The following is a 17,476-nucleotide window of genomic DNA, read 5'->3' on the forward strand; positions in this document are numbered from 1 at the left end:
GGCTCAACAACATTAGACATGTCGCGAAACCCCAGACACCCGGCTAGCTAACCCACCTCATTGATCTAGGGACTCACCGCCACTCACCACCTCCATCGCCACCCCAAATGTAATAGCTAATTCGACGACTGTCAGGGAAAATGAAGTCGTGAAATCCCCTAAAGAATGTCGGGATGTGCTCCTCCACCGGTAGCTCAGCGGGTCGTCGCTGCAGCCACGTGAATCTTGGTGGTGATAGGTTCAGTGGGAAGAGTGGAGGTCCACTCTTACAATCGTTTGTGTTCTGTAGATCCTCCGTTAACGTTACGGGTATGTATATGTTCTTTCCTTTTTTTCTCCCTTTCTGTTTGTGATAATACAGTATATTTTTTGGGTATGCTCCACGTTATTAGACCTTTGCTACTGTACCTCATGAGTTGCAGAGAGTACAGCGCAGCCAGCGATGCGCAGATGCACTGTTGTAGTGCATAGCAGTGCTCGCCTTATGAACCTAATTAGTTCCTGATACCCGTTCGTAAGTAGAATGGTTCATAACACAACAATGCACTGGCCATAGGGTCAGTGTTATGAAATGTCTTCCGGTTCAACAAAAAGGGAAGCATTGTTAACTCACAATTAAGAAGAAATATTGTACATTTGCATGTGTAAAGAAGCTCCTTAGCAGGTTAAATTTTCAAGAGGATAATCTTTATTTTACATTAACGTATTTACAGAGGTGAGAGTACGGCTATCTCAACTCGCAACGGTTATGATTATCTGTAGCCCCAGTATTTTCCATTAGATGAACTCGAACAGTCTTGCTCAATGTTTTCTATCTTGTAGATCTCGAACAGTTGGCTCCGATGGTTTCCACAATTTAGATCTTGAGTAGTCGGTCCCGATGTCGTCCACCTCCCGTCATCTCCAAGCAAGCGCCCCGAGCGTGGGTCTCGCTCCTCTTATACTTGCTCGGCCCCTGTCCCTTTCTAGCCTTGGTCTGCCCACAGTTTGTAACATTGTGACAGTACCTTCCGGCCACCTGTCTTTATGCATCTCCACTCGCCCTTCCAGTTGTTTTCAGCCATCTTCACTCACCATACTCGAACCTTGCCCTGTACAGTACCCTACACATGTGTCGTGACTAACACAGGGATGATAAGACTTGGAGGCACTTATTTATTAACAAGCATCATCGGGGTTAACACTCTTGTAGTGAGTCCAACTGAGTCGCAGACGTTATCTTGGGAGCAACACTATTTATTTCGCATTAACACGTAACACAACACAATCTACACTCGGGTCTCGAATACCCATCTAACCACCCTACGGCTTAACTAGACATGGTTCGCTATCCCGGTTTGGACCACAAGCTGGGTCCCGGGCCGCGTGGCTAGAGGCTTCTCCCTGACGTGGATCTTCCAGCACCAACACTTGAAGAACCCCGAGCTTCTCACGGAGCTCCAACTATATACTCCCGGGCTAGGCTGGTTCTGCCCCTAGCCCGCCCACCTTCCAGGCTTCTCAAGCTCCTTCTCGAATGTTCCCGAGAGCTCTTCGGGACCATGTGACCGCCCCTGGGCCCCCGTCCACCGGTGGCCCCCCTCCAGTATCGTCCGGTCGTGTGACAACAGATCAGCCAGAGTATCATGCCCCAGAGTAACCCTGACTGGCTGACGCGTGCTCTCTCACTGGTCGCGGTGCCTCCGCACTAAGCAGCGCTCACCCAACCACCGCGAGTGCTAGTACTGCAGCCCGCAACCCGGGCTGCCCACAATGACAACATTACCGGCCGTGACTTCGCAAGTGACAAGTACAGTCACTACACTCTTAATAATTAGTCCGTCCATTGTCGGCTACGCTATTCAGTCAGGACAGTTGCCTGACTAGCCGTGCCCCAAGATGGTGAAGACGGAGACGACGACGAGAAGAATGGTGAAGACGATGAGAAGAACGGTGACGAAGGACTTCAGCAGCATAACAGGGAACCCACTTCAACAACAACCCCGAGATCCCCTCCAGGGGCCCCTGTTATACTGTCAGCGTGGCCTCGCTCCGCCACCCGGCCACGCCCCCTGTATGGAACCTACTATCGGGTTCTTGGTGTGCCCCTTCTGTGACCTTTCCCCTACATCCCTCTCTCGTATATATCCTGGCCTGCTGACGTCAGGACTGCCATACGCCATGGATCCCCTTTTCTACCAGCAGCCAGTGCTATGCCACTACACATGTGTAGTGTAGTAGAACGACACTACTGTGTTGGCTCGTTATGGGGGCTGTAGGCGGGTGTCACGGAGGTTGTGTCAGGCCGTAACACTCTGTGTAAACCCAACAGGACACGTGACTGGATAAAGGGGGGCCAGGGGCCTCAGAGGGTCATGTGGTTGGGGGTTTGGGCCTTCCCGAAGGATTGGGAAGGGGGGCGTAGCCTGGGGAGAAGCCGGCCACGCCGGAGTGGTTATAAGCGGGGTGTAGACGTAGAGCTGGGCTGTTCTGCTGGGTCAACTCTGGGAATGAGGCCGCCATCCACGATCCTCGGTCTCCGGTCTCCGCTAGTGGACCAGACAGCGTGTTGAGCTGTCCTGGTCCATTAATGTAGTATCCCCATGTGTTAGCTAAGTTAGGAACGGTGGCTACCGCCCTATGTCATTATCCTGTTAATGTTAAGTGTTACCAGTTGTGTTAGCTAATAAATAGTGTTGCCTCCAAGGTTCCAGTGTGCGCCTGAATTTAACGCACTACACATGTAATACTGTGAAAAAAACTGTATCTATATATATGAAAGGGAAATTTGTGGATATGTGTGTGTCTGTTCGAAATGTTTAGCATACTTCCCAACATGCTACAAACTTGAAATTTGGCATGTGGGTATTTTCCATACTGTACACAATGTAAAACGTATAAAAATAGACTTTTGTATTGGGGGGGGGGGGGGGGAGGGAATGACCGTGAGGTGTGTGGCATCAACCCGCAACACACCTGAGTTAAGCGGTTTGCAATGCTTACCCCTACCATATGGCTCTTCGCACGCCGTAGTTCTAGAGCTGTTAACAGCGTGCCGGGAGATTTTAGGTGGCGCTTCGCTCCTGGCCGATGAAGCCATTGGCTTCTCAGAGTTTCAATACATATCCGTGCGAAGAACGGGTACAACTGTTATCTTAAATATAAAACAGAAAATACATCTGTTTGTGTGAAGCAGCAAAAACTTTCGAACGCTGATCTCTGACGTCATGAAATTTGCACAGCTTATGCTGTCTGGAATTACTAAGTGAACGCGACTATTTTCAGCTCGCCACGTCATTGCCTTCCCGAGTTGCCAAAATCGACCTTATGTATATGTAATAAAGGTCGTGCAAGCGACTTCTGGAATCCGGTCTTTATTTGTCTTTCGTTCACAACACTCCCATCTTACTCCTTCAGGCTGCTGACAGACAGCGTGAGAGGGAGAGAGAGAGAGAGACACGCGCGGCCACGTGGCAGCCTGGACCCCGCTCCAGCGTGGCCTCACCCTCCGTTCGTTCCAGATCTGACCACGTGTTGTTCGTCTCCACCCTTTTAAATACCTGGGTCACGTGGTACCTTTCCACCAATCCTGGTTAACCTCTATGGAATCTTCTAGACTCCATCGTACGCTCCCAGGACCACGCCCCTGACTCGTCCCCCCATTGGCTGTGGCTAAAGCCAGCAGAACCAATCCTCTACTTACAGATGTCACCTTCCCATTACGTCAGGGCCACGCCCCTAGGCTTCTCCCCATTGGCTATGGGCCAGGACCGGCAGAGCCAATCATCGTAACGAGGTGTGATCCATCAGCAACCCGGGTATATCCTCACATTACATATAAGTGGGTGAAGGTTGAATTTACTTGAATGAAAAACATCCGATTTAGTAAAATTGATTTGTTTTGGATTTTTTCTTTCTTGCAAGCATACATTTTTTCAGGGTTTTTCAGTGAAATATAAGGGAATATTAAATTAATCCATAACAAAAATCCAAGTCCCGGGCGAAGCCGGGTAAAAAAAGCTAGTCATAAATAAAACACAAACTAAAGGAACATAAATATTTTAAACGCTTTTATTTTCACTTACTTTGAGGCCTGATGCTGGCTTGCTTGTAGGAAGTGGGAGAATGAGTCACTAAAATTGCACGAACAAATAGAAACAGACAAAATAGGTGTTACAAAATGTAACGTATCGACTTCAGACACGGACTGGAGGAGGGCTTCTCATTTATTTCTTGTTGACATACAGTTACGACTTTTAATGGCACGGTCACTAAAATGTATCTCTGACTGGCTATATAGCTGGCTGACTATACAGCAACATGGCAATATCTGACTATACAGCTGGTAGACTATATAGTGACTTATAACGATGTTCACTAAATAGTGAGACAGCTACACAGCGCCGACAATGGCAACGAGGAGACAGCAGCGACGACGATGACAATGAGGAGACAGCAGCAACGACGATGATGAAGATGACGAGGAGGACCCCGAATTCCTCACATGCCTGGAACCCCATTCCACTCTCCCTTATATCCCCTGAGCGCGGCCATACTCCGCCCCTGGCCACGCCCCTCTTCGCGAAGTCTCTCGCGGCTTCTGGGAGCTTCCCAATAGACCCCTTCTTTGACCCTTGGTCCAGTTCTTCTCCCTCTTGTGGTCACTCCCACGTACTTAAGCTGTGCTGTTATACCACCCGCGATTAGTCCGTACAGCCACCAGTCAGCGCACTTACGCTACACGTGATACTATGAAAAAAACTGTATTGTAAATAAAACACAAAATAAAGTAACATAAATATAAAAAAACTGTTTTATTTTCATTTACCTTGAGTCCTGATACCTTGAGTCGCTATAATTGTGTAGAGGTGTTAGACACTCTATTCGGTAACCTGCGGGGCCACTATGTATTAGAGGGGCAATGCAGTGTTACCGCTCTGGGACCAACGGCCGGGGTCAGTGAGAGGTGAGAGCGGATCGTAAACACGGATTCCCGCGAGACCAACGGCCAGGGGTCAGATGAAGTAAAAGGGAATTGAAAACGCGGATTGTAAAGAACCAATCAGAGGGTCCCACGAGGGATCGTGGGATTGGATAAGGACCGTTACAAACGGGTATAAAAGGGCGAGTGTGGGGAGCGCCCGCCAGTTCTCACACGAAGACAGAAGCCCGGCTGAAGAAGCTAGGACCCTGGACCAAGCCTTCCAGCTCTTGTAAGAGCTAAGGCTCAGTGTTCCAGTGGTCAAGGGGAGAATACGTCCTGGCAGGCAGGACCCTGGCTCCCCAGCCTTCCAGCTCTTGTAAGAGCTAAGGCTCTGCGCGACCAGTGGTCAAGGGACCTACCGAGCCAGCGGTGGGTCAAGCTAGCCTCCCCTAGGTCCCAGCCGGAGGATGCTAGGGTAGCGGATAGACTGGGAATAGATCCCGCCAGTTCGGAGGCTGTACCTCCCTAGGCTAGCAGTCAGAGCCGTGTGAAGGTCCCGCTAGGTACGGAGGCTGTACCTCCTCAGGCTACGGGTGAGGGAACCATATATCCCTCTGTGTGTGTATAGGGACTGTGTCGGAAGAAAGACAATAAACCAGTGTGTGCCTTAAGAAGTGTATTCATCTGTTATTACAACACTACAATTGCACACACAAATACAGATACACACCCCAATGACAACGATCCCCTGTATGGCCTTTCCAGGCTACTGGGGCAAGTGCTGTTAGCGGGCAGCGCCAATGAAGGCTGGCATAGCACACGAGGGGGTGATTGTCCAGCGCCACGCCCGGCTGCCTTTGTCTCTCCAGTGGCGATGTTTACACACCGCACCGGGTGTTCATTTAGGGCTGAGTCGACATAGGTAGTCTCAGGACCCGTTAAAATAATCTTCAGTGGTGTTGGCCATGAGCAAGAAGCAAACAAGGATCGACGCTTTTGTAGCGCAGACTGCTAACCGCTACACTACCGCTCCCCATACACTCACTTTCACACACACGCACAATGTGCGAGTGTGCACGCACACACTCCCAGCGCGAGGCTGACTCGTTACATCTTGAGGATCGCTCCACTGATCAAAACAGTTCCACAGTTCAGTTTGCAAGTGCGAGTTCTAGTTTTAAGTCAATGCTCTTATTTTATATTTTACTAGCGGTAAGTACCCGGCGTTGCCTGGGCAAAAAAGACAGACACACACATGAAGTGTCAAACGCCCGCTGACAGGAGGTCACGGGGCAGACCCAGGTGCCACGGGTCGACTGACTGAGATGACCAAGATGACTGGCTGATGCACCACCTGTGCCCCCTACTGTACCAACTTGCTGTGCTTTAGCCACCCGGCGCTCCATTCGTTGTTGTGAGCGTCGCTCCTCCGCCCTCCCTTGTTGTTGTAGGGCGACTGCCTCCAACTGCCCAGTAGCATCCTTCACGAGCCTCTTCCACAGAGGCCGATCTTGACCGCTGGTACCAGTCATCGGCAAGTCCATTCAGCTCCACGTCCCCCTGTAGCACATCACTCCATCTCTTCTCTAGCCCGTGCCGCGCCCTTTTAGCCCCCTCGATATGGCCGAACAAAAGCTGTTTAGGCATGCGGTGGTTGGGCATGCTGGCTACATGACCCAGCCAACGCAGCCTTGCCTGCCGGAGGAGCTTACCGATGGGACTTTGCCCAGATCTTTCAAGGATTTGTGAGCTCCTCACACATTCCAACCTGGTTAAACCCAGGATGGATCGTAGGCAGGCCAGCCTAAATGTTTCTAACCGGCGAAGATGCTCCATTAGGGGGGACCACGTTTCGCAAGCGTAGAGAAGAGAGGGAATGACTGTGGCCGAGAAGACCTGAGGCTTCGTGCAGAGCGACTGACCAGGTAGCTTCTACACAGCGTTACGCAACCGATGAAAATATATTGCCGCTCGACTGATTTGGAGTGAGACCTCTGCTGTTAAACTGGAGCCGGTCATAAGCACACTGCCCAGGTATGGGAAACTCTCCACTCTCTCCACAACTGCCCCATCACCGATTGGGAGTTGTGGGGGTGGAGTGTCCGATGGTACAAAATACCCAGGCAGGTGCTTCGTTTTGGTGCGGCTGATGGTAAGGCCCCACCTCTTAGTGGCACGCTCCAGTCTCAGCAGCAGCGTCTCCAACTCCTCCTCTTAATGAGCAGCTGTTACCAAATCATTGGCATACATAACGTGGTTAACCAATAGGGCGCCATCCCTTGATCGCACCCGGGCATCGATCAGCCTCCCATTGTATCTGTACCAAATGGAAATTCCCCCGGTACAGCTATTGAAGGCTTCACGAACTACGTGGTCAAAATAGATGTTAAATAATGTGGGAGCTAGAGGACATCCCTGTCGCACCCCAAGGTGTACAGGGAAAGTCTCTGACTCCCGGCCACGTAGTTTTACCCGGGCCCGCTCACCATCATGAAGGTCCTTAATGATCGTGAGCAGAGGGTCAGGGACTCCGAAAGCACGAAGAACAACCCAGAGCCCTGGCCTACTGATGGTGTCATAAGCCTTGACGAGGTCAATAAAGCAGAGATGTAGGTCTTGTTGGAAGTCGCTACACTTCTGCTGTAGCAGACGGACAGAAAATATGGCATTTGTGCAGGACCGCCCTTTCCTGTAACCGCTTTGGGGCTCCGCAAGCCTCTCCTCAGCGTGCCTAGCAAGGCAATGTTGAATAATCCTTGCCAGGACCTTTCCCGGCACACTGAGGAGTGAAATGCCCCTGTAGTTGTTACAGTCTGTGTAGTCCCCCTTCTTAAAGAGGGGGACCACCTTCTTAAAGAGGGGGACCACCAAGGCATCCTTGCAATCCTGCGGAACCCGTCCAGTGGTCCAGACTGTTGTTATTATGTCATATAGGGCAGTCTGTGCACAAACGCCACCCTCCCTCAGCATTTCGCTTGGGAGATCATCTCTGCCCGGTGCCTTTCCTGGTCTCAGACTCCGGATCGCCTTCAGCACTTCCTCAACAGATGGCACCTCAGCCAGCCACTCACAGGGGGTGACTTCTTCCAATATTTGAGGCACCGCAGCCTCAGCAGGGTCATCCCCACACACACAGACATTGACCCACACACACAAAGACATCGACTTACACACACATATGGACTCACACGGACATCGACTTTAGATACACACACATGGAGTTACACACGCAAATCGATGTACACACATACAGCGACTCACACACACACATACGTTGAATCTCGCACACACATCAACCTAAGCACACATATGGACTTTCACACACACATCGACTAAGAGACACACATGGACTTACACACACACATGGACCCACGCACACACATCAACTTACACACACACATGGACTCACACACACACATACATGGACCCACACACATTTTGGCCTACACACATACACAAATGGACGCACACACACAGACATGGACTTTAGATACACACACATGGAGTTACACACACATATGGACTCACACACACATACACATCGATGTACACACACACATCGACTGACACACATAGACACACAGTAACTTACACAGTCACATGGAGACATGCACACACATCAACTAACACACAAACATCGACTAACACACACACATCGACGTACACACACAGACATCTGGCGTTGCCCGGGAAAAAAAGACACAGACACACATCGACTTACACACACACATGGACCTTAACGCACACACATTAGGACTCAAACACACACACATCGACTGACACACACACATCGATTTACACAGCAATCCCTGATGATGCCACAGCTAGAGCAATTTTCTCTCATTTGCGAGCCTTAGCGAGGTGCAGTTAGAAAACAAAGGTCTTCTCAGTACTGGCAGGTGCATCAAGGAATAAAAAGGCTCGATTTGTAGTCTCAATGTCTTCCAAGATTTTCGTGGAGGCTTCTATTTGTGCATCCATCAGCTTTGGTAAAATTTCCTAAATACATTTTAGAAGCTGTAAAGCATAATAGCATATTTAACATAGGATCTCTTGAGCAAGGGCATGCAGGTTGTCCCTGTAGGGTGTTGGTAGTCCCATAGACGTGAGGTATTTTCCAGCAATGGAGTGCAGTTTGTCGTGAAGGAGGATGAGGGCCTGTTTGAAGATGACATGAGAAAAGTTGACGTCGAGGTTTGTATTTTGTCATTGAGCTCCATGGAGGATGTCCTCACTCATGCCCTCTTTGTATTTTTGCCAGTCCCATGGGGTTAGATGGCTGGTTCGTAAGTACAGGTGTTTCTTCAGTAGAGGACTGCCTGTAATATTGTTGCACCCATATATACGACTGGGTGGACACAATGGGGCTAAACTTACCCCACTTGTTACCACTGCTCGCTAGGAGATAGAAACTAATCAGGAGTTGTGAATTGCAAATCAAGTGTGTTAACCATTACACCATATAGAAGATGACAACCACAAAGAAATGCAACACATGGTTCTACATTTGTCTTTATTGTTAATATCGTATATGTGAAAAACAGGCAAATGGCTTATAATCATTGTTTACAATGTTACCAGTAATGAAAGAAAAGCGGTTTTAAAGTATAGTCTTATATACAGTGATAATCAGTGACAATTTAGAAAAACTGGCATTTCAAAATAATTCATTAGTATCATGCTGCAGAGATGACAACTCGTCAGGCCATTGGCCAAAGGGCCTCCCAATCTTTCAGGTATTGATAGCTAGTCACTGCTGGCTCAAAGCTGCCTGAGGAGCTGTGCATGTAGCCAATTTGATTGCCATTAAAGCAGAACTACAATATTTAATTCATATCTAAGTCATCCATGTTCACATGATATAATGAAAACACATTTTAAGACAGTTCCAGTTTCATTTATTTTGTGTAGCACTGTGAACAATTCGGCTCTTAAGTCGGGTGCAACCGCAACAAACTAAGTATGAACATAGAACATCTTAAAGCGACGACGTGCAACAGAAACATCCTGGATAAACCAGCAAATCTTCCAGAAAAAAAAACGTATTACAACGCTGTGTGCAAAAATCCCAGTGTGATACAAGTCAAACAATTGGAATAATAGTAATTTCATTCATTCAAAATAACGTTTTTGGGTTAGATCGCGTTATTTATAAATGTGTCGTAAGCCTCCACCACCCGACACGGCCAATCAGCAAAAAAGTGTCACGCTGGTAATTACATCCAGCATCATCGGGCAATTCGACAGAATGGTGAAGCCTTCACTTGGTCGCGAAAGCCTACGTGTTAAACTCATTCATTCAAGTTACGTATTTTTGGCGACATTTTTGGCAACTTTAAAATGTTAAAATCGCGATATCTGGTGACTTTGAGGTTTATCTTTGTTAGATCTGACAAAACTGGGTAAATTTGCCCTTGTTTTTCAGTCAAAAAGTAAAAGAGTATGCCTGCAATTGCTTGCTTACACCTCTACACTTGAGGGAGCTCCAGAGGGTATTTGGCCTACTCTTCCATGTGCTAAAAAAGGTGGGCCTAGTCACAGTTCACCCAAACACGCGTTACTAGCTGATCAACTTTATTGTCGTATAACCATTAATAATGCTGAGTGGACAGAGGCTGCACTACTTCCACTGCTGTGCCATGATATCAAATTGAACCATTGTTCTCTGGATTGCAAGTCCAGTGTGCTAATCATTACAAAATGCTTGAGTCATACAAGCCATGATCATTTCTGATACCTCACCCGAGGCCAGCTTTGTGCCATGATGTATCCTTATTGAGTACCAAGGAATTACTCGAACCTGCACTGCATGAAAAATGTACGGTGGCTGCACAAGTGGGTCCTCACCTCTAAACTAGTGGTCCTCAAATTTAAACATCAAACAATATTTATTTTAATGCCACCAAACTTGAACATAACCACTGTCAGCTTCGCAGGTGAGCAGTTGAATGATGACAGAATAATGGTTATGTTGTTCAATTCAGAGCTCACAATAGTAAGGTTACTTTAATCAGACGTGGATTCATATTTTTTGTATTATTGTATCATTAAAAGTGTGAGTACTGTGAGGTAATGTCTATGCTGATATATGGATATAGGGAGTGTAATGAATTTACGTAAGTATGTTGACAGAGACATTACTCCAGGAGCCGAGAGACTGGGATCAAACCTAAAATTAATATTAAAAACTACGACAGTTTAAGTATCCTTTATACTGTATAGTAGATGTATTAAAGTCTTAACATACGTATATTTATTGAAGCAAAGGATTATACTGCATATCATTAAATTTAAATTGACTGTTCCTGCAACTGGACATTACAATATTTAACTATGGACCTTGGTCTAATGAAAATTTCTAGGATTTGCAAAAAAAATACGTATAAAGCCAAGACAAAAGGTGTTTAGTTTTACACATGAAGACGTCTATAGGTCATAGTCTTGTCTTAGCTACGGTGAGTTGCGTATGCGTAGTCCTAATTTATAGGGGTGCGGCGATAGAGTGGTACTGAATTTGGCAGCTAAAGTGGGAGGAGAGACGGAGTTGGGCCAATAAAATTCAAAGTGCTGCAAGAGAGATGTGAAGAAAATGAAAAGCTCCATCTTGGCTAAACTTTCCCCCAAACAGACACGGGGACCAGCAGAGAATGGCAGGAAAGCATCCGACTGGATACACTGGCCATCTTTATCAAGGAAGTGATCAGGGTTAAACTTATTTGGTGTTTTCCAGTGGATGTCATCGTGAAGAACAGACATGAGGTTTACCATTACATGGGTTCCCTTTGGAAACAAGTAGTCGTGGAACTGCACATCTTTAGATGTAGCGTGCAAAACTCCAAGTGGAACAACGTTACCAAAGCGCTGGATCTCATGGATCACAGCATCCAAGTAGGGCAGGCTGCGTCTGTCCTTCATACATGGCAGTCGCTCGGATCCCACAACTCTGTCAATCTCCTCATGACATCGGGCTTGAATGTCGGGGTTCATCATCATGAAGAGGAGGCCCCAGCGTATTGTGTTGGAGGTCGTCTCCAGGCCAGCGATGAAAAGTTCTATCAATACCTGAATGAGGTTCTGGTCAGTAAAGCTGCTGTTGGGATTATCCTTCTCCTGATCCATCTGAGCTAGATATGAGTCAATCAGGTCCCTGGGGTTGTGTTGATCTCTTGTGGCACGGTGCTCAGATACTATATCATTGAGGAAGCATTGCAACTTTGTGCGAAAATGGAATACTTTCTGCCATGGCCCAGGCAACTTTAGCAAAAATGGGAATACATTACACAGTATTACCAGCGGCTCTGCTTGTAACTGCACGAGATTGTCAACTATGTGCGTAAGCTTTTGGAACTGCTCATCATTATAATCATATCGGATCCCATTCAGGAGGGAGCAAATTATGTTGCCCACAGCATTGTTTAAATTCAAGTGAGGGTCAAACGCTGAGGTTTCCTGTTTGAAAGTTTCTATTAGGTACGTGGCTTCTATCAATATTTTGTCAGCTATTGTTGCCTTTCCAAAGCCGAAATTGCGCAATGTTGACAAAGCAAATCTGCGCTGCTGCTTCCATGCGTCTCCATAGGGTGCTAATGCGATACCAATGTTGTTAGTGAGTTTAGTAAAAATGGGAGTTATTGGTCGGTCAGCAAACTCATGACCTCGATTCACCAGGACCTCTTTGACTGCCTGGTAGCCGCTCACCAACACAACAGGCGTACTCCCCAACATTATGGTACAGACTTCTCCATATTTTTTGGCCAATTCTTGCATGCCAATGTGGGGATTCTTGCAACTAAATGCAGTGATGTTCCCCAGCAACGGTAATGGTTTAGGACCAGGAGGGAAGCCCACTGGGCAGATTGTTGACCCCACTACTTGCAGGGCAGCCCGTACGGTTAGGAACACCATACAGATCAGGGCCAGGCTGATCAGCACTTGACTTGTTACCAAGGATTTCCATTCTGGCGAAGTTGCGACATCATCAGCCAGCTGCCCCATCTTGTCGTTCTGTGTTGTAGAGCAGTCAGCAGAGTGAACGCACAGCTCAAGTAGTAGAGTGCACTTAAAGTTGTCTGCACACACAGACACACATGCATAGCCTATTCATGAGGACACTACACTAAGCAGAATTACCTTTATATGGCAACGGTTTACTCGCCTAATTCTTCCAGCGTATTCAGACAAGTAGTAATTGGGGAATCCATTTAGATAGATATCATAACGTTAATTGAGCTGACATTGTTAATTAAAGTGTAGCTTGGAAGCATTATTTTTTTAAAGCAGTTGCTATATTCGATAATAAACTATACTATTTATAACAGTTAGTATTAAGCTTCAGTCAACAATGCTATTCTGATTTAGGCTAGTATATAAAAATGTTAATGCATTCATTTGTAATGGTTAATATGCAGGCAGACCTCACTCGAATCCGTAGGATGTTGATTCGTTATCGCGCTCTGCGTCCTGGAAAAAAAATATTGTTTTTACAAAAAATTAAATCAACATAAAGTGCTTACGAGTGAGAAAATGTACCTTCCCCCATTCCTCACTCGTACTCCCCCCCCCACAACAAATCAAACTATTTGTGGTCACGATTATATATGTTACAAATAAAAAATTTCCCCAACGTTATTACAGTTTATTTAGCCAGATGAGAACTCACGAGACCAGGATTGAGTCTCAGACTCCACCTAAAAGAATCCTCACCACATAAATGTAACTGAGGGCATCACTAAGACCCTAATTGGAAGCGGAGGAGCTCCAACCTCGTCTTAGCATTATTATTATTATTAGCTCTATTACCAATACCCCAATGAAGCCCTCATATTGCTTATATTAAAGAAATAAAAATGTCGGGAACGCATCTCCATATACACAATAGTAGAATGAACCCTTTTAGCGCTTCAGGAATGCCTCTTGAGTGTTAAACGAGGTCTGCCGATGATAAAAAAAAATCTCATTGGGTGTTCCTATGAAGTCATGACACTGATTTAAAGTAACTCAGAGATTCAGACATCTTAGATTATTAGTCAGAATTTCTAGAGATATTTTCCTGATCTTTGACGTAGTTTCAAATTCAATATTGTACCTGGTAAATATGGTTGTGATGGCTCTTCAGCCTACCAGTCGACTAAAACAACAATATTTGGTGCATTAAATGTTTATCCATGTAGCCGGCCTCTCCTGTCTACTGCCATGACAATATTAAAGAAATAACACTGTCGGGAACGAATCTCCATATATACAATAGTATAATGTATAATGAATATACAATTGTATAATCAACCTCCACCGTCGGCAATGTGGTGTTGCAGGGATTTTTGCTGCTGCATTAGCATCATTGCTGCATTGGCACTTGTGGACCGCCCATGCTCCTGGTTCTGTTGATAGCTGCATTGGCATTGTTGCTGCGCATTAGTGCACCGCCCATATTTCCGGTCCTGTTGATGCACTTGGGCTATGCCCATCCACAAACTCTTATAAACAGCTTGCCTTTAGAGGCTGACTCCTTTGCCTATGACGACCGCTTGTGTTGCGATGGAACCGTCGTGATATGTTTATTCACTTTATTTTTTTATTTATTGTAATTTTTTCTGTCTACGTGACTTTACCGAAAGAACCATAGAACATAGAATATAATGAACCCTATTTCAATTAGCTCTCACTGCCTATACGGTCAGTATTATAAAATGTGCTACGGCTCAACAAAAAATGTAAGCATTGTTAAACTCATAAACAAAAATAAATATTTACATTTGCATGTAATACTGTAATAAATAGTGTATAGTATATAAAACGTGAAATAACATGAAAAGAAAACAAACTCCGTTTTATTTTCACTTACCTTCAGTCGCGATCCTGGCTTGCTTGTCAGAAGGGACTTAATAAGTCACTACTTGCACACACACACAACAACGACAACGACCACCCGTATAACCTTAACAGACTCTTGGCGCAAGTGCTGTTAGCCAGTACCTATGAAGGCCGACACGACACATGAGGGGGTGGATGGCCAACACCGCACCCTGCTGCCTTTGTCTCCCTAGTGGCGTTGTTTACACATTGCACCAGGTACTCATTTAAGGTTGACTCGACCTCAGGGAGGCCCTGGACCGGTTCAGATAATCCTCACTGGTATTGGTCATGAGTGGGAATCGAACTCAGGTCGCTTGGTTCGTGCTCTAACCATTGCACGTCGATTATATTTTCTTTTTTAAACATATCTAATGAAAACCTGTTCGTAAGTGCGGATGCTCGTAAGTGGGGCATTCGTAAGTCAATTACTAATTGTATATGCACTAATTAACCTCAAATTTACCAAAACACAGCTATTAACTTTCCTACATATCATTAAATTAACGTGACTAAATAGATCTCCACCAAAAATGGCAAATTACATAATAGATGCTTAAAAACACACCCTGTATCTAGATCGACCAGCCCACATGCCACACAACACTGCTCAATCCCCGAGTAGATGGAGTTGATCAAAAATGTGAAATTCGAAATTCGTGATATTCAAAATGATAACAATCAAAAAACGTTAAATTCTTGTCAACATCAGAAATGGTAAAAATAAATGTTTAACTCATCCCGAAAATGTATCACATGTACACAAAAACCCTTGTAGCATCAGTGAGCTTGTGTACCGCTGTTCGCATTTAACCTCGATGATAATAAGTGGCCAGTTCGCTGTTGTGCGCCTCACTAACGTGACTTGACTCGACAATATCACCACTACGAGTTGACCACCCACTGCGCAGCTGCATTACATTTGACTGAATTTTCATTCCCGATTGGGAAAACTGTTTTTGGGTAACTTCTGGCCTGCAAGAGGTCGACAAAAGGTTCCGAGAAAGTAATTTATTTCCCATATAAATCACTTTGAACATAGCTTTAATCATACATTTTCTTAAACATACACACAAATATTTCCTTTTAGAATTACATGTAACTTGGATAGTTTTTACGTTTGAACATGGGCGATGCACGAGCATGACGAGGGGTAGAGTGATATTGACCAGTAGCTGCATTCGATAATTAGAAAATGTTTTACTAAGTTCGCCTACACACATACAATGTGTGAGAATTGGTACTACCGCTTTGAAAGAGATGCCGAATGCGTCTGGAGAGGTCCGTAAAAATGTCATTGTGTTATACATGTTTGTGTGGTGTGACCATCGTACAGTATATTCGTTCCACTTGTTTTAACATAGCACCATTTCCACCACACGTGTGTTAGGTTGAGTCGACATGGAGGCTGTCTGGCACAATTTATTGATACGAGGTAAGTTGCACGTGGAAAAATGCATGGGTGCTACAATTGTGACGCAATACAATAACAGCCAATCTACAAGCATATTGCAAATATGCGGAACATAAACACATGAACTGATAATTGCGTACTAACATTCATCAGGATCTGTTTAAAGTCACAATTTGCATGCATATTCCTGCGTCAATACCTCATCACTGCTCATGCATCTGATGTCTCCGCTTCTCGACAACGCCTCTCACGTCTGCCAGATCCAGCAACTTCTGCGCACCACAGTCCCAATAATTTGAAGGCACGTCCTCAAACTGTGAACATGGAGTAACAGACCACCCATTTTTATCTCCAGCAGCAGTACTCATGGTAAGTCAAATATTGACATTCCTCACATTCAGAGTGTGTGTCTGCTACCGTGATGCGGCTGACTGGTATGTGTGTATGTTATTAGCATTCTGGTGAGTGGTGGTACAGTGGAAAGTGCATTTCACCATGAACTTGGCAAACAGACTTTGATTCCCAGGCACGACTAAAATCAGCAGCAGATAATATCAGAACTCGGAATGGGTCTCTTCAGCCTCAAATGAACACACTGTAAAATGTGCAATCATCAGCACTCTAGAGACAAAGGCGGCCGAACATGTTGCTGGCAACATCACCTCCTCGTGAGCCATGCTGGCCTTAATAGTAACTTGCTAATAGCGATTATTCATACGCCTATTTAGAAACTAGCCCTCAGAAACACGTGTTTCATTAACATTTCATCAGGCTCCATAGTCTTCAATGCAGTCTCCAACCTTTATTAATTATATCTCTCCTGGCCTATATGTTTTTTTACAGCAGTGTTATTGACGAGTGTGTTGGACATATTCTATAGGTAATGATTAAGCATTCACATGAGCAGATATCCCAGGTATGTACATACAGTTATCCGATTTTGGGTAACGTGCAAATTCAACCAAAACTACTTTTAGGATTAAATAAATTATGATTTAATTGGGAGGGAGGTGTATGGATGGAAGGGGATGGACGGCCACGTCCGAAGGGCTTGCGTTCTGCTTGCTATATTTGTAGTGCTGATCTTTACGCGGACAACTTCTTCCTTTTCTGTTGTCACTTTATTTTTTTTATCAAACTCAGCACATTTTACCACCATTCTCCGCTCGCTTGCCGCGCTCCGCCGGCCTCGCTCGCTCCGTTCCTCCCTCTCTCTCTCCGTCTCTCCCGACTTTCCTCTCTGCTTCTCCGTCCCACTCCAGCCGTCGTTCTCTCTCTCTCTCTCGGCTTCTCCGTCCCACTACGACTGT

The 17,476-nt window shown here is 45.8% G+C and overlaps 1 pseudogene; it reads right to left on the reverse strand.

The window, feature by feature from the left end:
* Nucleotides 1-11,353: 11,353 nt before the first annotated feature.
* On the reverse strand, nucleotides 11,354-12,898 carry LOC144948276 (cytochrome P450 2C20 pseudogene; annotated as a pseudogene).
* Between the last annotated feature and the right edge of the window lie 4,578 nt (nucleotides 12,899-17,476).

This window comes from Lampetra fluviatilis, chromosome 3 (genome assembly GCF_964198595.1).
Source record: "Lampetra fluviatilis chromosome 3, kcLamFluv1.1, whole genome shotgun sequence".
Taxonomy (NCBI): domain Eukaryota; kingdom Metazoa; phylum Chordata; class Hyperoartia; order Petromyzontiformes; family Petromyzontidae; genus Lampetra; species Lampetra fluviatilis.